The sequence below is a fragment of the Adiantum capillus-veneris genome, chromosome 27, assembly GCF_014529385.1.
Source record: "Adiantum capillus-veneris isolate H3 chromosome 27, ASM1452938v2, whole genome shotgun sequence".
NCBI lineage: Eukaryota > Viridiplantae > Streptophyta > Polypodiopsida > Polypodiales > Pteridaceae > Adiantum > Adiantum capillus-veneris.
Window position 1 is genome coordinate 142113283 of NC_140957.1, and position 24898 is coordinate 142138180.

Here is a 24898-nt window from a genome sequence, read left to right on the forward strand (position 1 = left end):
GACCATCAAAAAGAGATTTTAGAAGTGGTAAAATAAGAGACTCAATTCCTTCTTAAACACCCCCGATATAAGGAGCATCTCCACCTGAAATAATCATGGAGGAGCATACAATAGGAAAGAAGAGAGAGCCAACAAAAGGCCCAAGTTATAAACTATAATGTGATATTGAGGTCGCTACAGATTTAAAGAAAGTCTTGGAGGATAGGATTTTGAATAGAAATATTAAGTTTACTCTGGGAGAAGTCCTTGGCATTGCAAAGCATGAATTCCATGAGGATATCATTGACATCATCAAGAGAAAGAAGCAAACTCTTGTTGAGGTTGCTTGTCCATAGGATGAAGGTGAAACCTTGAAGACACAAGGGATGCAATGGCAAAATAAGGAGGATGATGAATGTGTGGTAGGATGCTATCAATTCACTGGAAGAGTGAAGCACGTGCACTTTTCAAATGATGATGAAGAAGCTGAGGCCATTCATGCGAGCCACTATTCACGATGACACTGGGCAAGGGCTACTACAAAAACTTTGGTCAAGGTAGGTGATCTTGAAGAGCCATTTGTTTCCCTAATTGGCCATGTTTCATAAATAAATATGATGTACAACAAGTGCAAATGGACGATGGACATAGATCATGGTTGGATGGTGAAAGTGGCAAACAATTCATCTGGTGAATTGTATGCATCATGCCCAGGTGTGAAGATGACAATAGGTGATGCGAAAATTGACCAAAACTTCTTTGTACAGGAAACATATCCCTATCATCTTATCATTGGGCAACGCTACATTGTAGGAGTTTGAATGGGAAAAAAGGTAATGAATGATAATTCATCATATGCTAGAATAAGAAGCAGAGATGGAATGTGTGTTGTTCAATTTCTTATTGTTTGTGTGAACCATGAAAGAAATAGGGACAATCTTCAAGAGAAACCTTTGCCAAAGGTAGGTAACGAGTTTCATGACCACAAAGAGATGGTGAGTTTTGGGAGAATACCATTGTGAAGCGGGACTACATTGGTACAAAACAAGGAAGGTTCTCGCCTGATCCAGGAATAGGAAAAGTCTCTTTTGCAAACGCAATATGTTTTACAAAGTTTGATTACTTCAAGAGATATGATAGAAAATGTGTACGTAATGTGCAAAAGGAATTGGCATAAAATGGATTGCATGAGCACATGAAAATGTTTTTGGTATATTTGAGCAAGTTTCCTTTGTAGATACGATGGATGAGCTTGATGCTATAATGGAGTCCAGTTTGCATCTTGGGAATGAAGTTGTGGAAGTGGGATCTATTGAAATGTATCAAGTCATAGATTCCTTTAAAGAAAACCAATGTTTCAAGCAAACACTTGGCCCAGAAGTCCATGTTGGTACTAAATACAAGAGTTTAGCAAAGAAGGAGAAACCAGTAGCTTCACCCTTACCACCCAGCAACAGGGAAAAGATTGAGCATGCTTCTTTGCAACCAAGTTTAAGGAACTTCTAAAAAGATTGGGCACACCTTCACAAAGGAGTCTTTTCAAGAGTTGCAGATTGGTTGAAGGAGTTTCTAACATTGGTGGAGACAAAGTGCTTTAAAGAAATTCTTTCAAAGCATGATAAGGCTTTTGCATTTGAGCCACATGAGATAGGATGTGTTGATCCTTCTATTGTAGCTCCTATGGTAATTTTTATGATACCTCATGTGCCTTGAAATCTGCAGCCTATTCCATCTCCAAATGCTCATTTGCCCAAGCTAGTAGAGCTATTGAATGAAAATATCAAAATAGGGATTTTGGAGCCTTCTTGTGCTCCATACTCAAAAATGTGTTTCACAGTCCCAAAGAAGAATTGTGCTCTATGCTTCATCCAAGATATGCAACCAGTGAACAAGGTGACAATCAGAAATGTAGGTACATGTCCAATTATGGATGAGTTTGCATAGGTATTTGCAGGGAGGGCAATCTACTCAATGAGGGACCTCTCCTCATGGTATGATCAATTTTTAGCTTGCAATAGAAATCAGAGACTTGACAACCATGAGGACACCTTTAGGTCTGGTAAGAATGTGTACCCTGTCGCACGGAGCAACCAACTCGGTTGCATGTATGATGAATGGGATGAATAAGGTCTTACGTGACTTTATTGCTCAAATAACAATGCCTTTCATTGATGATTTGCCTATCAAAGGATGTGAAGAAAGTGAGAAAGATGAAGCTTTGAATCTTAGGGGACGTCGCAGGTTTGTGGTAAATCCCATAAATGATTGTGATAAATTTCTATCTAAATTGGAGGAAGTGAATCTTACTTTGTCAAGGAAAAAGTCAATGTTTGGTTTCAATGAAGTGCTCATTGTGGGGCACATGTGTGGGCCATATGGTAGGAAACCTTTTCCAATAAAGGTAGATGTTATCCAAAGAATGAAAAAAACATGTACTAGCATCACTGAGGTTAGAAGGTTTCTAGGAGCATGTGTTTTTTATGTTATTTGGATTCCACATTATGCACATGTAGTTGATCCTCTTTATCAATTTCTTAGAAAGAATCAAAGGTTTAAATGGACAGAAGGACGTGTAAAATCCATGAAAAAGCTAAAGGAGTTGCTCCAGTTAGCACGAACTTTGAGAAAGGTAGACTATGAGTGTCAAAGGCCAGTAATTGTAACAGTAGACACCAATTCTACAGAAATTCGATGGGCAATAGGGCAAGATGACAAAGAAAGACACAGGTATGTGGTGAGATTTGGAGCAAAGGTACTAAGTGCTCTCCATAGAAACTATCCACATATAAAGAGAGAGTTACAGTGGGGTATGATTACAGCCTTGAAAAATGGGAAAGACTACTCAATTGGTGCATGTGTGCTTGTAGAAACAGATTGTTTACCACTTCTTTGGATGATTACAATTTTCTCAATCCCAAACATTGCTATGTTGTGGTAGATTGCCTACATTAAGTCCTTAAATCCCAAGTTTAAGCACATTGCAAGTAAATACAATACAATGGCAGATATCCTATCAAGGGCAAGTATGAAGATGAGTCACAGATGATTGACGAGGGAGATGATGTGGGCACAAGCTCTATTCTATCTCTCATGTCAAAGGTAACAATGTCTGCTTGACTAATCCACTTGAATTTTTCTTAAAAGAGATTTATGAAGGTAACTCGCTTCTTATTGGAATCTACTTGAGTTCTCTAACAAAACAGGATGATTGGTCTAAACAAAAATTCAAGAGGATACGCAGTAAAGCATATGGGTACTTTTTGAGGGATGGTTACTTGTGGAAGCATCCTAAACAAAAGGGTGTTACAGCTCAAAGAGTTATATGTAAAAAAGAGACTCAAGTAAATCTCATGCAAGAGTTTCATGAGAGTCTATGGGCTGGACATAGAGGTGTGTGAGCAACCTTCTCCAAGTTGAAATAAAAATAATGGTGGAAAAAACGGTATGTATAAAGATGCATCTCAATTCTTAGAGTCGTGTGTAATTTGTCAAATTATTCAAACGTCCGACATCGCGATGGATTGCACCCTACATATCCACTAGCCATGCACTATAAATGGGTTGTGGATCTAGTCACAATGTCTTTAGGACTCTGGAAAATGAGATACTTAGTTCTTGCACGAGAGGATCTAACTAACCAGGTTGAAGGGCGATCATTAAGAGCTAAAACCACAAAAGCTATATGCAGTTCCTTCTTGATGAGGTGATTTGCCATTATGGTTGTGTGGGAAAGATCATTGCACACAGAGGTGAGCTGGATGCGGAGGAAGCATGGGAGTTCTTTTTGAGATTAGGAATCAAGATTTCTCTTACTACAACTTACAATCTTGAAGGAAATGAAAAGAATGAAAGAGGGCATCCTCCTATCATCAAAGCTTTGGCCAAGGCTTGCGAAGGAAGAGTTGGTGAGTGGCCAAATTTTTTGCCATATGCTTTGTGGGCTGATCGTATAATACATAGCTCAGTATAACTAGCTACATGCTTGCAGAGTTGATGTGTGGTCAAAATCCAGTGATGCTAATTGAAGATACAATTCCCACATGGATTGTACTACCTTGGCAAGAGGGGCTTAGGAGGGAAGAGCTCCTTGCATTACGTATAAGGCAACTAGAGAAAAGGCCTAGAGACATTCAAGCTGCAAAAAAGCGATTAAAAAATGCCAGGTTGAAGAACAAAGATTACTTTGATAAGCGACATCGGCTCAGGAGCAAAGCAATTGACAAAGGTGACTAGGTTTTAGTGTATGATAGTAGCCTTGATAACCAACACACAGTCATGTGTAAGTTCTCAAAAAGATGGTTTGTAAAACATGTGTATGAAAATGCTACTTATATCTTTTTTGATCTAGATGGTACTGAAGTAAAGGTTCCCATTACTGGAAAAGGGATCAAAGTGTTTAAGAGAAGAGGAGACAGTGATCCAAAAGATGTTGGATGAGGAAGAGAAAAAACTCGTGAAGATCAAAGTGAAGATGAAGCACTGGAATCTATCAGTGAATATAAAATCATGGAAGATCTACAAGGGAATTGAAAGTGCAAAAAATCATATGTGGCACATACCCAGATGATGTGCAGGTTTAGAGGGGGGGTGTTGTGACACGTTCATAGTGGGAACAAATGCTACAAGATCTATCTTGCAACTTTTTAGATATATAAGTATATCTCTATAATCTACATATGCATATCTAAGTATAACAATAAGCTTTTTATCTCATCCTATTATGTATATCAAGGGTAACATATTCTTGCTTTGCCGTTAGAAAGTACTATGGAAAAAAGCGTCAATAGCTCCGTCTCTTTAACTTGGGAATAAAAAACATTGGTTCTTTTTTTCTACTATCTCATTATCATCTCACACCCTAGCTAGATCATATATCTAAGGTAGCTTCTAATATATATATATATATATATATATATATATATACTCTATGTATTTTTCATATATTTCATTTTAATAGCTACTAGGAAGGCGTCAAATCCTAGTGAGACACTAGTTTGCATGATTTTCAAAAATGCACTCATTTATTGCATTATTAAGAGGATGCTTACAAACCTTTGTCAAGGAGCAATGTCATGCTTTTATATTGCATGAGGTGTCCATTGGAATCAAGTGGAAGTATAAGCTAAGGGGACCACAAGAAGACTTTTTCCACCAGAAAGATACCCTATTTTGGTGAGTTTTTTACACAAGTTTCCAATTTGAATTGGAAAAAGTATATAAAATGATAGTCGTAGCTCATGAGTAGAATTTTCTACCTCTAGTTTTATTTGTTTATTTGGAGCCATGGTTGAGGAGATATGATCAAAATGGTGGATCCTGGTCTGCCCACATCATGGAGGGACAACCCATTTCAAACTTTGTCAGTTCATGTTCACACTGGATATTCTCTTTCTTGTGTAACCCTGGGGGATTCCCTTCATCTATAGAATGGGACCTCTTATTCCTTGAAAACCATTCATGAGGGAGTGATATTATTGATGCCTATTTTTACTTAGCCAGAAACATAGTTCTAAACCTACACTTTCTCCTATAGGAACACTAGCCAATCTTGTAAGCTACCCTTGGAAGGTCAATTCTAATCAAAGAAGGTCTTGAACTTGGTGCATCAATCAAGGCTTGAAGTCTTCCCTCTTCTTCTCTCTCCATCAAAATGGTGAATAACTACCAAAGAGTTTGTCAAGTAAGCCTTGTGTTTTACTTTGATATTTTGTTGGTTTCTTGTTGTTTTCTTTTTCATCTCTAATCCAGCATACATCTCTAATTTCATCTCCGTAACCAAAGTAAGGATGGGAGCCCATGGTGAGAAGGACATATAGAGTGGAAAAAAAATATTTATATATCAAAAATGCAAGAGGGGCACTAGCTTCGTCCTAGTGCACCCTCTCCACAAGCCAAAGAGAGGAGATTGAGCTAGAGAATGCCAACGGATCCAAATTTTCCAAAATTGAAGTGCTCTAATCAAAGAAGGTCTTGAACTTGGTGCATCAATCAAGGGTTGAAATCTTCCCTCTTCTTCTCTCTCCATCAAAATGGTGAATAACTCCCGAAGAGTTTGTCAAGTAAGATGTGTTCTACTTTGATATTTTGTTGGTTTCTTGTTGTTTTCTTTTTCATCTCTATTCCAACATATATCTCTAATTTCATCTTCCTCCCTATCCAAATCAATCTCCCTCAATCTTAGAAAGTCATTCTCTCTAGAAATTCTAGGTTCTTCTTTCTACAGTTACATCTCTCCGTGTAGTATCCTTATTTCCTCCAGACAAGAATAGGGCTTGGGAGGGAAAATTCTCTTTTCTTCACTTCTCTCACATCTACATTTTGCACATACTAGAAATATCCTAGTTGAATAATCCACACAATGTGAATTTCTATCGCTTCCACATTGTACGATCTATTATAATTAATGTATAAATTAGCCAAAAAATACACTTTCAAAAACATATAGTATTCCTCTCTGGATCAGAAAGATGCATTGACATACTTCTTTCATTGGATCCCATCATACTACCCCTTATAGATTGTTTTGACATAAGTGTAGTTATCTTGCTATGAACCAAAAGGATTTGTACACACAATTACTCCCAATCACTAGACAAAGCATTTATATTATGGTGGGCACAAAATTACAATTCGAAAGAACAATTCGTAGCCTGTTTTGTTGAAAAATATTGAATTCCATTAACTCATCTATTAATCCTTTCATATTACCCATGATACGATACGACCATATCCTTGATGTTTTCATCTTTGTGTTGTTTTGATACGCTCTTTTGTGTTTTTTCTTTGTGTGTCTAAGTGCAAGAGAGAAAGAGTGGAGCTTCTTTGATTGCACTTCCTTCAAAACCCTAGACTTCATGGCATCTATGGTATAACTCCTTCATATAGTTTTTGGAGTTCTCTCACAAACTCTCACAACGAAAAGCCCGGTGCTTTCCTACCAAGACCGCAAAATTCTCGACAACGTGGTATATATAAATAATGGCGGCCATTAGGTGGTATCCAAGGAGAGAGTGATGCTCTTTTAAGTGTGTGGCTATGGTGGTACTGATATAAGTTGGCACTATGCAGGCTCACCAGTAGATGGCGAGCTGATGACAGGTCTTCCCCCCCACTAGCGACCTCACAAGCACTCAGGGCACACTACAAGAGGTACTTCACATTAGCAACGCTCGCAGTGCGATGCTCAAAAGTGAAAATTCACGACGTCGCTATCAGCGTCGCAATGGGCGTCGCTATGAGAGTCGCTAGTTTACAAGTAGCATAGCGACGCTCATAGGGACGCCCATAGCGACGCCGACAGGGGTAAAAAATAAACCGAGAGTGTTCGAAAACTCAGATCTCGTATCTGAGTTTTTGGCGCTCAAGCAAAGAGGTAACCCGCGCTCTCCCTCTCTCTCTCAAGTTTCTTCTCCACTCACACACACACACACACATACACACACATACGAGGAGAGGAAGGAGATACAGGTATGCTCCTTCCCTATCCTCTGTCTCATGTTCCCTTCTCCTCTTTCTCTCTCTCTCTCTCTCACACACACACATTGTGTTTTTGAGAGAGAGAGAGAGAGAGAGAGAGAGAGAGAGAGAGAGAGAGAGAGCACATGCATAAACAAAACACACACACACATGCATAAACAAAGAATGCATACACACACATTGAGAGAGGAAGAGAGAGAGAGAGAGAGAGAGAGAGAGAGAGAAATATAACACACACACACACACAGAAGAGAGGAAGAGAGAGAGAGAGAGAGAAAGAGGAAAAAACAAAGAGAAAGTGAGAGAGAATAAAAAACCAAAGAGAAAGAGAGGGGGAGAAGACAAAAGAGAGAGGTAAGGGTAGAAAACAAAGAGAGAAAGAGATTAGGTTAGAATTTAAATAAGATTAGGTTAGATTACATTTAGATTTATATTTATGTTGAGTTTAAGATTAGGTTACATTTAGATTTACGTTAGATTAAATTTAGGTTTATTTAGGCTAGATTAAATTAGATTTAAGTTTATTTTGAGTTAGATTTACGTTAGATTAGATTTAGGTTTATTTACGTTAGATTAGATTAGATTTAGGTTTATTTTGAGTTTAAGATTAAATTAGGTCTAGATTTATGTTCAATGGACTAGCTTTTTTTAGGTTTAGGTTAGATTTTAGTGTATGTCAATGAAGGTGCACTTTGCCCAAAGAGCAAACACTAGTTACACAACAATATGTATATTCCCATCAGAATCTGACACATGTTAACTCACACACTAACCATATTCAATTAGCCGCGAATCACCACATGTTCAATTAGGTTAGATTTAAGATTATATTTTAAATTGAGTTTTTATATTAGAGTCCACCTTTGAGATTACGGTAAAAAAATTAGAGTTAGACGAACGGTAATCCCTCTCTTCCTCTCTACGGATGCGACCTTAAGCAGGAAAGCTTTCAACGGCATGATACTCAGATTGGAGGCCAACATGTAATGTGCTAATTAGTAATCCTTCAAACAAAGACCTACTATGAAAAGATGTTAAGATGCTGTGAAATGCTACATCTAGAGAAGAGGCAAAGGGGTTTTGTCCACTACATGCACTATCATGTAGACGTGGGTGTGTAGATTTCTTTTACCCACAAATATAGGCATTGACCAATAAAGACGAGATTATAACCCGGTGGTTCTGATCTCCGTGCACCTCTAGACTGAGGTGTGCCGAGATTGGACATGACTAGAGAATGTGAGGTAGTTTACAGTGTGAACAAAGAGAGAGAGAGAGAGAGAGAGAGAGAGAGAGAGAGAGAGAGAGAGAGAAAGAGAGATAAAAGACGGAGGATGCCAATAGAAGATTAAATTTATTTCCAGGTTATAGGGTTTTTACCCTCATTATGAGTAGTGACGAGGATGTGGGGTTGTCCAACCAAAATACCTATCTCTCAATAAGGATCTTATGTCCTTGTAATCAATGCAAGCATGTTGTGCGATGGACAAGACGCGTTTCTTTGCAGCACGTTCACAAATTTGGCGAGTTTAATACATCTATTATAGATTGATTTGTTACCAATTATAACTCGTCTGACTTTGATGCTGGTCAATAGGCATCAATCTTGCAACCCAATAGACATGTTCGCAGGCGCTTTGGTCAAGCAGCATATGTGAGGCCACAAGATGTAGCCTCTGACAGATCGGGGGATGATCATGCAGACCACATTCCCAATGAGGCAATGTTTGAGTCCGAGATTGATGAAATGGTCGAGACAATCATGGATTCAGAAAGGCTTATCTATGATGATATGAAAAGTGAAGCCGATACGCGATTGTATGATGGAGCACGTTGTCGTGCTGTGACACGTACATAGTGGGAACGCATGCTACAAGATCTATCTTGTATTTTTTTAGATACATAATTATATTTCCTATAGTGTACATATGCATATTTAAGTATAATAATAAACCTTCTATCTCATCCTATTATTTTTCTCAAGGGTAACATATCCTTACTTTACCATCAGAAAATACTATGGGAAAAGCATCAATAGCTCCGCCTCTTTAACTTGGGGCAAAAAGCATTGATTCTTTATTTCTACTATTTCATTATCATCTCACACCCTAGCTAGATCCTATATCTAGTGTAAACTCCAATATATATATATATTCTATGTATTTTTTATACTTTTCTTATATTTCTTTTTAAATAGCTACTAGGAGAGAATCAAATCCTAGTGGGACACTAGGTGGCATGATTTCAAAGATACACTTATTTTAATGCATTATTGCAAGCATGATTACAAAAATTTGTCAAGGAGAAATGTCATGCTTTCATATGGCATGAGGTGTCCTTTGGAATTAAATGAAAGTCTAGGCTAAGGAGACCACATGAAGACTTTTGCTTCCATAAATGGACCCTATTTTGATGAATTTTTTACACAAGGTTCCAATCTGAATTGGAAAACTATTTTAAAATGAAAATCGTAGCTAATGAGCTGAAGTTTTTGCTCATATTTTTACTTTTTTTTTTGGAGCCACGGTTGAGGAGATATGATCAAAATACTGGACCCCAGTCTGCCCACATCATGCAGGAGCAGCTCATTTCCAACTTTTCCAATTCCTGTTCACACTGGCTCCTCTCTTCTTGTGTAAACCCTTGGGGGTTCCCTTCACCTATAAAAGGGGACCTCATATTCCTTGGAAGGAACTCAAGCATTCAAGCCATTGATGAGAGGAATTCTTGAGGGAGTGAGTAGTAATGCCTAATTGTACTTAGCCCCATTAACATAAGCCCAAGCCTACACTTTCTCCTAGAGGGAGACTAGCCATTCTTGCAACAATCTAACCTTGGAAGATCAACTCTAATCAAAGAAGGTCTTGCACTTGGTGTATCAATCAAAGTGGAATTATCCACTCTTCTTCTCTCTCCATCAATAATGGTGCCAAAGGGTTTGTCAAGTAAGATGTGTTCTACATTGATGTTTTCTTGATTTCTTGTTGTTTTCTTTTTCATCTCTAATCCAACATATATATATATATATATATATATATATATATATATATATATAAAATATAATATTATCTCCTTAACCAAATCTATCTCTCTTATTCTTAGTAATTCATCCTCTCTAGGTTCTCTTGCTACAGGTACATCTCTCCCCGCAGTATCCTTATTGCCTACGGGCAAGAATAGGGCTTGGGAGGGAAACTTCTCATCTCTTCACTTCTCTCATATCTACATTTCTCACATACTATCCTAGATGAATAACCCACATGATGATCATTTCTATCGCTTTCACTCTGTACGATCTATTAGAATTAACGTATGGATTAGCCGTAAAATACACTTTCAACAACATATAGTGTTTCTCTTCGGCCCTGAAAGGCTCAATGAAATACTTCTATCACCGGATCCCATCATACTACCTCTCATAGACTATAATTTTTCTTTTGATGTAAGCGTAGTTATCTTGCTATGAACCAAGAGGATTTGTACACACAATTAATCCCAATCACTAGACAAAATATATATATTATGGTAAGCACAAAACTACAATTCCAAAGAACAATTCGTAGCCTATTTGGTCAGCCAAGATTGAATGCCATTAGCTCATCCATTAACCCTTTCATATTACCCATGATACGATATGACCATAGCCTTGATGTTTTCATCTTCGTATTGTTTTGACATTCTCTTTTGCGTTCTTTCTTTGTGTGTGTGAATGCAAGAGATAAAGAGTGAGTCTTCTTTGATTGCACTTCTTTCTAAACCCTAGTCTTCATGGCATCTATGGTTTAACTCCTTCATATAGTTGTTGTTGAGTTCTCTCACAAACTCTCACAGCCATAAGCCCGGTGCTTTCCTGGCAAGACCGCAAATTTCTCCACATATTTTTGGTGAACCCGATGCGAATCTGCTAGGGTGAGAGTTTGTGGGTAACCATGGGTGATCATGTTGAGCAACAGGGTATGCATTTTGACCCAGCAACAATGCAAATGTTTCAATCATTTGCAATGTTCATGCAACAACAACATGCTACTGAAAGAAGCGAGATTTCAGCAACGAAGGCCATACAAGCGGTCGTCAACAGAATGGATCAGATCAATGGCAAAGATGCAACCAAGTACTTACGCGAGTATGTAAAGGAGATAGAGCTGCATCGCGTGTCAGAAGGAGAGATGATTCAAAGCTTTGAGCTAGTTGTTGCTCCAGAAATTAGGGAGCATGTTAGGGCAATTAAAGATGGGCATGGGAGAAATTGGGAAGAACTCAAAGTAGCTTTAAAGGAGGAATATTTCATGGAGGACTCGGAGAGAGTGTGTAATGGAATTAGCCTATTCAACTTGAGAATAGCGGAAATTAATGAGAATACTTTCGAGAAATAACTTTGTGAGCATAGCGGGTAGACATAATCGAAGATAGCAACATAATCATAGCAATTAGTTAACTTGGCATGAACGATACTTTTGCAAGAGAGAGAATTTAGAGAACATGACAACAGTTGAGGACCGGATTTATGTGGAGCCGGTCCCCCCTCCAATAGGCATTTGTATTATCATTTCTCCCATTAAGAGAGACTTGTTACAATACATTCTTTGTGTTCCTTGTGACCTAGGTGATGCAATGAAGATGGAAAGCTTCATGCATCACAATCATAGCATAACATGAACTTGAAGAAATCTTTAACTATCCCAAGACCTCAAACACCTTTGAAGGTGGAGAGAGCTAGCAGGGAATGAGCGTAGGGAAGAGGAAGAAGAAACATTTCATAGGAGAAAGAATTAGTTCCTCACTTATCATACTCTTGTTGCTAGCATACATAATAGCATAGTAATGAAGAAGAAGGAGATGGCAAGCTTAAGCATTGAAGCATGGCTCTTGGTTGGATTTGCACTCCATAGCCAAGAGTGTTGGTGTAGGATCTCAACCTCTACTTGCTTGGAGAGGGAGCTCTTGCACTTTGCATAGCACACAATGAGAGTTCTTGTGAGTGTGTGTGGGTGAGTATACCCCTCAAGCAAGCCCCTAGCTAGCTTGGGTCGACCCCCCCTTGTAGCTCATGCTTGAAGCTCATTGGACCCTCCCAGGCCTAGCCAATCACAAGCAAGAGTCATTACAAGCAACATGGGTAGCCTTGGGACAAGTGTCCCCCTTTCCCCTTTGAGAGAGAGGACTTGATAAATGCAAAATCAATTAGATAATTCAAGTAATTTATCATTGGATCCCTTTGAAGCCTAGCCAATAGGCTTCAAGCAACTCATGAAGGTAACATGGGTAGGGACCTGACATGTGGCCTTGCTGCCTCTTCAAGTTGGGGCTTCCCTTGTGTGTGTGAGTGGGTGTTCTCTCTCTAGCCCCTAGGAAAAGGGCTCACCCCCCCTCTTGTAGGAATGCTTTTGACTTTAGGTGATCAAGCACCTTACTCACCAAGCATGACAAAGCACTTGAACTAGGGGGTGTTCCCACAAGCATCTCAGGCAAGCTTCTCAAGGCACCTCAAGTACCTTAATCATGCAGCAAGTCAAGCACCTCAAGCAAGGAGCCATTCAAGCACCTCAAGCATATTAATCAAGCACCTCAATCATGACAAACACCTCAAGCACGACAAGCACCTCAAGCAGGACAAGCATCTCGAGCTTGGGCCGGGTTCCCACCTCAAGCTCAGCCCTAGCTTACCTAAGGTCAAAGGACTTTTACACACATTTATTGGAGGTCTTTAATGAAGCTAACCCTAAGGTCTTATGCTCCATTGGTTAGCCTTGCTCTTTGATAGACCATCTCCCTTTTGGGCCCCTTTACCATTGGCCCCATGTTGAGATAGATCTATAAACAAATATCTATATCTTAACACTTGTTCCCGTTTATTCTCCCACATTAAGTGATCAATTTAATATGAGAAAATCATTTGGGTTGGTTAGATATTAGATTTTATGACATTACCTCTCTCTTGAAATCATAGTCATCCTCGACTATGAGGTAGAAGAGATAAAGTCTTAGTCATTAGTCAATCGTACTTAGCGGGTAAAGGATCCCTTTTCATCCTACGACATCTTTCCAAGATGGATGACTAATCCATTTGGTGCTTGGGAGACATAGCTACCGCAAGCATGTCTGCTCTTTAGTCCATTTCATTCTCCCAAAGTAGAGTGACAAATTCTACTTGGTGTTTGAGAGACGTCGTCATTACAAACATGATTCTAAGCATGCATACTAGTTAAATTTGTGCACAATTAAAAAGATGAATAGTCATATAAGACAAAAACATGAGTCATTTAAAAGAAATTTGTACATTTGCTTACTCTAATGTAGCATTGTAAGCATTGACAAGGTTCATACTCTCCTTAAGTTGTACTCCTTGCATCCATTTAGCATCTTCAAAAGAATAATTTTTGAACTTAATAAGATACCGTCGGATTATCTTACCATGTCGTAGTACCTTGTCTTCATGCCGAAGGACAGCTTCGGGTTGTAGCACCTCTTCTTGGTCTTCGACTTCGGGAGGGTCTTCAATAATTGGTTCAATTGGAGGCTCTCCTTTGTAAGGCTTAAGTAAGCTTACATGAAAGGCATTGTGTATAAGCCAATTGTTGGGCAACTTGAGTTGATAAGCCGTCTCATTGATAGGCTTTAAGATTTGGAAAGGACCATAGTATCTTTTTGCTAGTTTAGCATAATACTTTTGATGGCCCGTAGGATTTTTGCCCGTCGTTTGCCTTAATCGAGCCTTAGGAAACTTGAGTAAGACCCAATCATTTTCTTTGAACATTAAGGCTCTTCTGTGCTTATCAGCAGCAGCTTTTTTCCTTTGCTGAGAGATGGATATAGCCTCCCTAATCTTTTGAAAAGATTCTTGTAGGTCACGGCTATACTCATCGGCGGCGAAGATCTTCCCATGTACTTTGAGTAGCAAGGGACTTTTAGGTCTTCCCTCAATGATCTCAAAAGGTGCTTTTCCCGTAGAAGTATGTACAGTATTATTGTAGGCATACTCTACAAGAGGTAAGTACTTTTCCCATTGTGAGCGTTGATCTACTTCGGTAACATAAGTCTTGAGTAGATCAAGTATCGTAAGATTGGCTATCTCACTTTGGCCATCCGTTTGTGGGTGATAGGCCGAAGAGAAATTCAATCTTGTTCCTAGATTTTCAAAGAGACCTTTCCAGAAATTACTGGTCATTCTAGGATCTCTATCTAACACGATGGATGTGGGTAATCCATGGTGCTTGAAAATCTGAGATATGAAGAGAGTTGTCATTTGGTGTGCCTTAATAGTCTTTTTGACAGGAATGAAATGTGCTTGCTTGCTAAACCTGTCAACTATTGTCCATATTCCTGTATTCCCATGGATAGACTTGGGTAATCCAAAGATGAAATCCATGGATATACTCTCCCATGGTGAATTTGGAATAGGCAATGGCTGGAGTAATCCAGGTTGCTTCCCTCTATCATACTTGGTCTTTTGGCATACTACACATTTTGATACATACTCTTGTATGTCCACTTTCATGGTAGGCCAATAGAAGTACGTCTCTACTCCTCGGAGAGTAGGTTGAATACCTCTATGCCCCGCATATGGAGGAGCATGGGATTCATACATAACCTTCTCACGAAGGGAATGGGTAACACATAGCCTATTGCCGTGGAGAAGATAACCATCCTGCAAGGTGAATGGTTCCTCGATCTTTCTTCCCCAAAGCAAGGGCTGACATTATGTCTCTAAAGTCAGGGTCAGTAGCATACTCATCTATCATAGAGAATAGATCATTGTGAGTAGCTATAGACACCGCATTAACTTTTGGTCGTCGTGAAAGTGCATCGGCAACTTGATTGTGCTTACTAGCTATGTGAGCAATATGGAAATTAAATTGCGAAAGAAAATTTGCCCACCTCATTTGTTTGTCGGAAAGCTTGGTTTGCGTCAGAAATACTTGAGACTTTGGTGGTCGGTTCGTAGGATAAATGGAGTCCCCAATAGGTAGTGCTTCCATGTGTCCAAGGCATGTAGAACAGTTAAAAGCTCTTTCTCATAAATGCCCAAGACTCGTTCATCACCATTGAGCCTTCGGCTCTCATATGCTATGGCATGCCCTTCTTGAAGCAAAACCGCTCCAAGGCAATCACCACAAGCATCACATTGGACCTCAAATGGCTTTGAGAGATCCGGAAGCACGAGGACTGGTTGGGAAGTAAGCTTCTCTTTGAGTTTTTCAAAAGCATTTTGCTCCTTAGCAGTCCATAAAAACTTAACGTTCTTCTTTGTTAAGTCGTGAAGTGGTCCTGCTACTTGAGAGAATTTTGCTATGAAGCGTCTATAGCATGCACACATACCAATAAAGCTTCTTAGCTCATGTAGATTTCTTGGGTTAGGCCATGTTTTTATTACCTCTAACTTTGATGGATCCATTTGGATACCATCTTTAGAGATAATATGACCTAAATATTGAATCTCTTGAAGGAAGAATTCGCTTTTCTTTTGGTTGAGATAAAGCTTGTTCTCCCTCAATGCTTGAAAAATCACTTGGAGATGCTGCTTATGTTCCTCCAAAGACTTGGAGTAGATGATGATATCATCAAAGAACACTCCAGTGAATTTTCGATATGGTCTAAAAATTTTCTCCATCAAACGATTGAACGTAGCTGGTGCATTAGTCAAGCCAAAAGGCATGACTAGATATTCATAAAGACCAAACGTTGTGCGAAACGCAGTCTTTAAGATATCTTCATCCACTATCCTTATTTGATGATAGCCACTCTTAAGGTCAATCCTACTGAAGTAGGTAGAGCCTTGTATCTTATCAAACAGATCTTCTATCCGAGGTACGGGAAATCTGTTTTTGATAGTGATATGGTTTAGTGCTCGATAGTCCACACACATACGGTATGTACCATCTTTCTTTTGCACTAAAAGCACTGGAGAACAAAAGGGAGAGGAACTAGGCCTCACCATCCCTTTGTCTACCAGCTCTTGTACTTGCCTCATGATCTCCTCTTGTTGAGCTTGTGAGACTCGATAAGGAGGCTTGTTAGGTGGTGAGCTTCCAGGAAGGAGCTCAATACGATGGTCATCATCCCCTCGTTTTGGAGGTAAGTCCATAGGGATATCATCGATGAACACATCTTGGAATCCTTTTAGAAAATTAGACAAGTCTAACTCTTCTTGATTCCTATCATTTACATTTGATGAAACATTAGTATCTTTTGGAGACTCTTTGACAAAAATCATGTACGCAGAAACTGATCTCTTCATTGACTTATCAAAAGAAAGTGGATTTACAAGTGGAATAGTGCAACCACGCTCACTAGCATCTATATACATGTTCTTTCCCCTGTAAGTGAAGTAAATTCTCCTTTCAGGGAACTTCATGTGGGCAGCCATGCGATCAAACCATGGTGCCCCTAGGATAACATCCTTATGTTGGAGAGGAGAGATGAAGAAGTCTTCTTTGTCGACATAGCTTTGGACATGAAGCCTCAACTTCCCAATCAAGGGAGTAACGGAGGCTTGTTGTCCCTTGAAAGCTGCATCAGCGACTACTATATCTCCCATCTCAAAAGCTTGAATGCCCAACTTGGTGGCCAACTCTATTGATATGAAGTTGAGAGTAGAGCCTGGGTCAAACAAGATGAAGGCATCATGATCTCTTACCTTTCCCCAAGCATAGGAGAGTGATGATCCTTTGCAATGAGCATCCTCTTTTGGAGCTTCGATGGTGGAAGCTCTAGGAGTCTCATTGCGAGTATTCTTCTTGGGGCAAGAACGATAGCCATGTCCTTGCTCTCCACACTTGAAACACTTATGGTCCTTGCGAAAAGCTTCAAGCTCTTCAGGAGAGAGTTTGTTTTTACCTTTGTAAACTCCCTTCTCCTTGGACCGATTGTTGTTGTTGTTGTTGTTGTTGGAAGTGCCTTGGGAGTTATTTTGAGCATTGGATTTCCCCTTAGCATCATTTTTATCCTTGTTTTCCATGGGCTTGACATTACGTCTAGCCCCTTGATGGAAATTGATGCGTGAAGCAACCATGGTGTGGTGGATTACTTTGGTAATAGTACCGGGCCGTTGAGAGTTGATATATTCGGCCATCTCTTCAGGTAATCCCGCACAGAATTGCTGTCTTTGCTCGGCAAAGTATATCTTTTGAAAGACAGTAGCTTTGAGATGTAAATCCCAAAACTTGTCTACATACTTGTTGATAGACTCATGAGAGAGAAGCTTCAAGCCGCGCCATTCGGTAAGAACTTTATCTTTAGTATCGCTTGGCAGAAATTGCTTCATGATGGAAACTCGTAGAGTTTTCCATGTCTTTGGGGCTTCTCCATTGCCACGAAGGCTAGCCCACCATTGACGAGCTGATTTTTGGAAGTGCATAGCTACATGGCGTAGCTTGGAGGACTCTGTGAAGCCCTCGTCCCCAAAGGCCGCATCAAATTGCTGGATGAAGGCCAACACTTTGTCGGTAGCACCAAAGGTGCCATCTTAGGTGAGAAAAGAGATACTCTTTCCTCCCTCCTTGAACTTCTTTAGCTTTTGTGACCTTCGCCATGCAGGAAATGATTTGCGATGTCCTCCCCTCTTGTATTCTCTAGGAGAATAGCCATAACTTTCATCGGAGGAGTAGGAAGGTGAAGAAGAAGGAGAAGAGGGTGACCTCTTCCTAGCCCTTTTCTTCCTTTGTTTCCTCTCTTTCCTTTCAGAGTGATGAGGAGAAGGACTATGGGTTGCTCTTTTCCTCTTGGAAGGAGTATGCGATCTTCTAGACCGCCTTCTTCGTGGAGCCACATCTTCAGAAGAACTTAGACTTTCATTGCTTTCTTTCTCTTTGGATTCCTCCTCTCGAATGGGAGAGAGTCTTCTTTCGGGGGTCTCTTCAAGAGGCCTCCTAAGCTCTCTCTCCTCTTGGAGAGGAAGGGAAATTCCATAGGCACGAAGTTGTTGAGTAACTTCGGCTTGCAAAGTAGGGTTGCCCATAGCTTGTTGCAACCTAGTCACAAGATAATTCACAAACATGGGATCATCATCATTAGCACCTTCATGTGCAAAATCAAAGCTATCAATGTTCATTCTACTCTCTTGATTATTGTCAGCCATGTTAACAAAATTTTATGTATGTACTTAGTGTATGCTTTGGCAATTCAAAACCTTAGTTGCCACTCCTCTTAGCCTTTGAAAATTGGCTCTTAAGTATCTACACCCACGGCTCAAAGTGGTTAATTATAGAGAGTAGAGGAGTAGGTCTAACATAGCAGAGCTGCCAAGGGCTAGCTCCTTTTAGACTTCTTGTGGCTCAATAATGGTAAAGCCGTAGGCAGGTCTAAAAAGACTCCATTATTAAGTCCAAAGCTCCCGAGGTGTGCACCATCCCCCACATAGTGGGCTTAACAAAACCGGTATTAGATCCCAGTTCCACTTACCCTATTATAATTAACAACATCAACCATTTATAGGCTACTTAAGGACCTCTCTTCTTAAGCAAGAAAAGAGAAACCGCATGCTCTGATACCAATGTAATGGAATTAGCCTATTCAACTTGAGAATAGCGGAAATTAATGAGAATACTTTCGAGAAATAACTTTGTGAGCATAGCGGGTAGACATAATCGAAGATAGCAACATAATCATAGCAATTAGTTAACTTGGCATGAACAATACTTTTGCAAGAGAGAGAATTTAGAGAACAAGACAACAGTTGAGGACCGGATTTATGTGGAGCCGGTCCCCCCTCCAATAGGCATTTGTATTATGATTTCTCCCATTAAGAGAGACTTGTTACAATACATTCTTTGTGTTCCTTGTGACCTAGGTGATGCAATGAAGATGGAAAGCTTCATGCATCACAATCATAGCATAACATGAACTTGAAGAAAGCTTTAACTATCCCAAGACCTCAAACACCTTCGAAGGTGGAGAGAGCTAGCAGGGAATGAGGGTAGGGAAGAGGAAGAAGAAATATTTCGTAGGAGAAAGAATTAGTTCCTCACTTATCATACTCTTGTTGCTAGCATACATAATAGCATAGTAATGAAGAAGAAGGAGATGGCAAGCTTAAGCATTGAAGCATGTCTCTTGGTTGTATTTGCACTCCATAGCCAAGAGTGTTGGTGTAGGCTCTCAACCTCTACTTGCTTGGAGAGGGAACTCTTGCACTTTGCATAGCACACAATGAGAGTGCTTGTGAGTGTGTGTGGGTGAGTATACCCCTCAAGCAAGCCCCTAGCTAGCTTGGGTCGACCCCCCCTTGTAGCTCATGCTTGAAGCTCATTGGACCCTCCCAGGCCTAGCCAATCACAAGCAAGAGTCATTACAAGCAACATGGGTAGCCTTGGGACAAGTGTCCCCCTTTCCCCTTTGAGAGAGAGGACTTGATAAATGCAAAATAAATTAGATAATTCAAGTAATTTATCATTGGACCCCTTTGAAGCCTAGCCAATAGGCTTCAAGCAACTCATGAAGGTAACATGGGTAGGGACCTGACATGTGTCCTTGCTGCCTCTTCAAGTTGGGGCTTCCCTTGTGTGTGTGAGTGGGTGTTCTCTCTCTAGCCCCTAGGAAAAGGGCTCGCCCCCCCTCTTGTAGGAATGCTTTTGACTTTAGGTGATCAAGCACCTTACTCACCAAGCATGACAAAGCACTTGAACTAGGGGGTGTTCCCACAAGCATCTCAGGCAAGCTTCTCAAGGCACCTCAAGTACCTTAATCATGCAGCAGGTCAAGCACCTCAAGCAAGGATCCATTCAAGCACCTCAAGCATCTTAATCAAGCACCTCAAGCATGACAAACACCTCAAGCACGACAAGCACCTCAAGCAGGACAAGCATCTCGAGCTTGGGCCGGGTTCCCACCTCAAGCTCAGCCCTAGCTTACCTAAGGTCAAAGGACTTTTACACACATTTATTGGAGGTCTTTAATGAAGCTAACCCTAAGGTCTTATGCTCCATTGGTTAGCCTTGCTCTTTGATAGACCATCTCCCTTTTGGGCCCCTTTACCATTGGCCCCGTGTTGAGATAGATCTATAAGCACATATCTATATCTTAACACTTGTTCCCGTTTATTCTCCCACATTAAGTGATCAATTTAATATGAGAAAATCATTTGGGTTGGTTAGATATTAGATTTTATGACAGAGTGACCAAAAGGACATTCTTAGAATGGGTAGTCAAGCCAAAGCAAGGACTATCAATAACAGAGCTACTTAGGGAATTTGAGCGGCGTTATACACAACTCACTAGGACAGAAAGGGCCACACTAGATGCAGAGAAGACAGATCTTTTCTTACAAGATGCAGGTAAAGAGTTTCAAGAAAATTTGGAGCTTCTTCTTGAAGATAAAGATGCTGAGCAAGGACTAAAGACCGACTGGAATGAGGTTGAAGGTGCTGTCTCACTACTTGCCAAACGATAAAGAAGAAGGGACAAGATGGTAGTAAACACTACAAGTCCTTCCACCTCAACTTCTGACAAAATGGTAAAGCCTACTTTTATCGCTCCTAAGTTTGATGAGTCCATGCTAGATGAGCTTGTGAAGGGAATGCGTGACTTGAAGGTGAAGTTTGCAAAGCTTGAAGAAAAAGGCCAACCATCAGGGCCACTTCCTAGGCAAAGACAACAGCCCAAAGAAGGGTTTGTTAATAGATGTATTTGGTGTGATAGTACAGACCATGTAAGAAGGGATTGTGATGATTTTAGTGATGCTTTGTCAAAAGATGTTGTCTTTTTTAAGGATGGTAAAATCCACTTAAGAGAGACAGGTCTACCCTTGAGAACTAACTTTGGGAAGGGGGGAATGCAAACCTTAGTTGAAGATATGGCAACCAAGCATGCCACCTCTTCAGTTGAGGCAGCTACTTATGGAGTAAAAATTGAACATTTTTGTGATGAAGAGGTGAGTGACCATCATGGTCAAATTTGGCCAAATGTCATGCAATTACCTAAAAAGAGAAAGCTTACAAAAGAGATTCTACATGAAGCAGGTGATTCCATACGTCTAGAAACTGGATGGAATGATCCAGTGGACTCATTGTCAGTGCATGCCTACATTACAAAATGCCAACAAAATTAGGCAATTGTAAAAGAGAAGCGCAGACGTGAGAATGCTGATGAAGGACCATCAAAAAGAGCTTCTAGAAGTGGGGGAAGAAGCGACTCAATGCCTTCTCAAACACCCTCAACACAAGGAGCATCTCCACCTGAAGTACTCATGGAGGAGTCTACAACAGGAAAGAAGAAAGAGCCAACGAAAGGTAAGACAAAAGGCCCAACTTATAAACTACAATCTGATATTGAGGTTGCTACAGATTTAAAGAAAGTCTTGGAGGAAAGGATCTTGAATAGAAAGATTGAGTTTACTCTGGGAGAAGTTCTTGGCATTGCAAAGCGTGAATTCCATGAGGAGATCATTGACATCATCAAGAGAAAGAGGCAAACCCTTGCTGAAGTTTCTCGTCCACAGGTTGAAAGGGAAACCTCAAAGACACAAGGGATGCAACTGCAAAATAAGGAGAATGATGGAGCTGTGGTAGGATGCTACCAATCTAGTGGGAGAGTGAAGCAAGTGTATTTCTCAAATGATGATGAAGAAGTTGAAGATATTCCTAGGAGTTACTATTCTCGAAGTCATTGGGCAAGGGCTACTACAGAAACTTTGGTCAAGGTAGGTGATCTTGAAGAGCCATTTGTTGCCTTGATTGACCATGGTTCAGAAATAAACATAATGTCAAAGAGTCTCTACAACAAGTGCAAATGGCCGATGGACACAGATCATGGCTGGATGATAAAAGTGGCAAACAATTCATCCGGTGAATTGTATGCAGCATGTCCAGGTGTGAAGGTAACAATAGGTGATGTAAAGATTGACCAAAACTTCTTTGTACAGGATACATCTTCATATCATCTCATCCTTGGACAACCCTACATTGTGGGAGTTCGAATGGAAAAAAAGGTAATGGACGATGGTTCATCATATGCTAGAATACGTAGCAAAGATGGTAAACGAGCTGTCCAATTTCTCACAGTCTATGTAAACCATGAAAGAAATCGTGACAACCTCAGAGAACATCCTCTACCAAAGGTAAGCAAAGAGTTTCATGATCATAGAGAAATGATGGGTTTTGGCCAAGTACCATTGTAAAGCGGGATCGCAATGGTACAGAAAGAAAAAGGGTCTCGCTTTATCCAAAAATAGGTGAAACTTTCTCGATGAGCTCCTTCATTATAAAATTTCGGAGGTCATTTGGAGGGCCTTGTTAGAAATTGTATTTCTCTCTCTAGAAACTTTTTTTAAAATGCACTTGCACCTTGTGAGTACGTCCAAAAGGACAACCAAACACTTTAAAAATTAGATTTATATTCCCAATCGTCCTTGAAAACGGTCTCTTTTTTATTTAATGTGAGCGTCTTTTTCAGGAGGCAGGTGCGGCGCATTCAAGGCAGCTTACGTCATCACTGAAAGTTGAAAAGTCACAAATTGTCAAATAGTGATAGATTTTGAGGCTTTTGACACCACCAATGCGTCCGGAACGCCAAAATACCCTAAAAACGAATGTCTACTTGTCTCATTCCGACATCCGGAGAGGCACAAAATGTCAAAAAACCCCCAAAAATGGGCTTTTTACTTAAGGCGCGCGAGGAGGCATTCTAAAATGCTAGAATGTCCCTCTGCGTGCCGTTAGTACAAAGCTCCTTTTAGTGATTTCTGGACAATTATCTTTCAAGAAAGCCTACCTTTGTTTCTCTATTGCACTTTTGCACCATGCTCTCTATCTCTCTCTCTCTCTCTTTCTCCCTCTCCCTCTCCCTCTCCTTTCTATAGATTAGCATATTTAAAGAGAGAGAGAGAGAGAGAAAGAGAGAGTGAGAGACTCCCATTACTAACGGCGCGTGTGGAACATGTTTTGACCTCAAAAAACACCTCCTCGCGCCGTTAGTATAAGGTAACAGAAAGACTCTCTCTCTCTCTCTTTTCCCCGCCTTACTTCCTCTCTCTATAACACTCACACATACACACATAAACACATACACTGGTGGATGCACAGTACTAAAGGTGCGCATAGAGACATGCACACCGGTTGTGCCTCTCTACGCGCGCCTATAGTATAGAGAGAGAGAGAGAGAGAGAGAGAGAGGCTCTTTGTGTTTGTGTGTGTGTATGTTATATTTGTGTGTCTATGTGTTTGTGAGTGTGTGTGTCTGTCTATGTGTGTGTATGTTATATTTGTGTCTCTGTGTGTTTGTGTGTATGTTATATTTGTCTGTGTGTGTGTGTGTGTGTGTGTGTGTGTGTGTGTGTGTGTGTGTGTGTGTGTGTGATCAAAATACACTTTGTAGAATTGTAACAATGGTGTGCGTGCTCACTCTTATAGACCCGAAATTATGATCTCTAAGGCTAAGATGATGAAGAAAAAACCTATGTGATAGATGGAGGCCTTTTTAGAGATTTTTTGATATTTTTCTCTCAAAAAGCTCTCTAAAAGAGGAAAAAAGGGGCTTTTTACTAACGACGCGCAATGAGGCATTCCAAAATTTTGGAATGCCCCCTCGCGCGCCGTTAGTAAAATGTTCTTTTAGGGGTTTTTGACATTCTTTGCCTCTTTGGATGTCGGAGCTAAGCAATTGGACATTCATTTCTAGGATATTTGGGCGTTCCGGACGCATTGACAGTATCAAAAGTTTCAAAATCTTCCACCACTTGATAGTTTTGTAACTTTTTGAATTCTAGTGATGATGTAAGCCGTATCAAATGCACCGCATCTACCTTCTGAAAAAGGTGCTCGCATTAAATGAAAGAGAGTGATTGTCTTCAAGGACCACTAGATTATTAAATGAGGAGAGGGACACCTTTTATATTTTTGTTAATATCAATCTATTTTTCTACGTAACGTAGGCTCTTCTCTCATTGGAGGAGCTTATTTTCCTCTCTCTTCCAAAAGGCCCTCCAAAAGACCTCCGAAATCTCCTAATGGGTAACAAGGAATGGATCAGTATGTTTTACAAAACTTGAAGATTTGAAGAGATATGAGAGGCAATATGTGCATAATGTACAAATAGGCATGAAAAAGAGTGGGTTGCTAAAGCCTACTGAAAATGTTTTGGGTTTGTGTGAACAAGTTTCTTTTGTAGATACTATGGGTGAGCTTGATGCTATAATGAGGTCTAGTTTGCATCTTGAAAATGAAGTTGTGGAAGTTTGCTCTATGGAATTGTATCAAGTAATAGAAGCCTTTAAAGAAAGCCAAACAGTTGGCCCAGAAGTCCATGTTGAAACTAAATACAAGAGTGTAGCAAAGAAGGTGAAACCAGTAGCTTCACCCTTATCACCCAACAACAAGGAAAAGATTGAACACGCTTCTTTACAACCAAGTTTGCGGAATCCTAAAAAGATCGGGCATACCTTCACAAAGGAGTCCTTTCAAGAGTTGCAGATTGGTTGCGAGGAGTTTCTAACACGGGAGGAGACAAAGTGCTT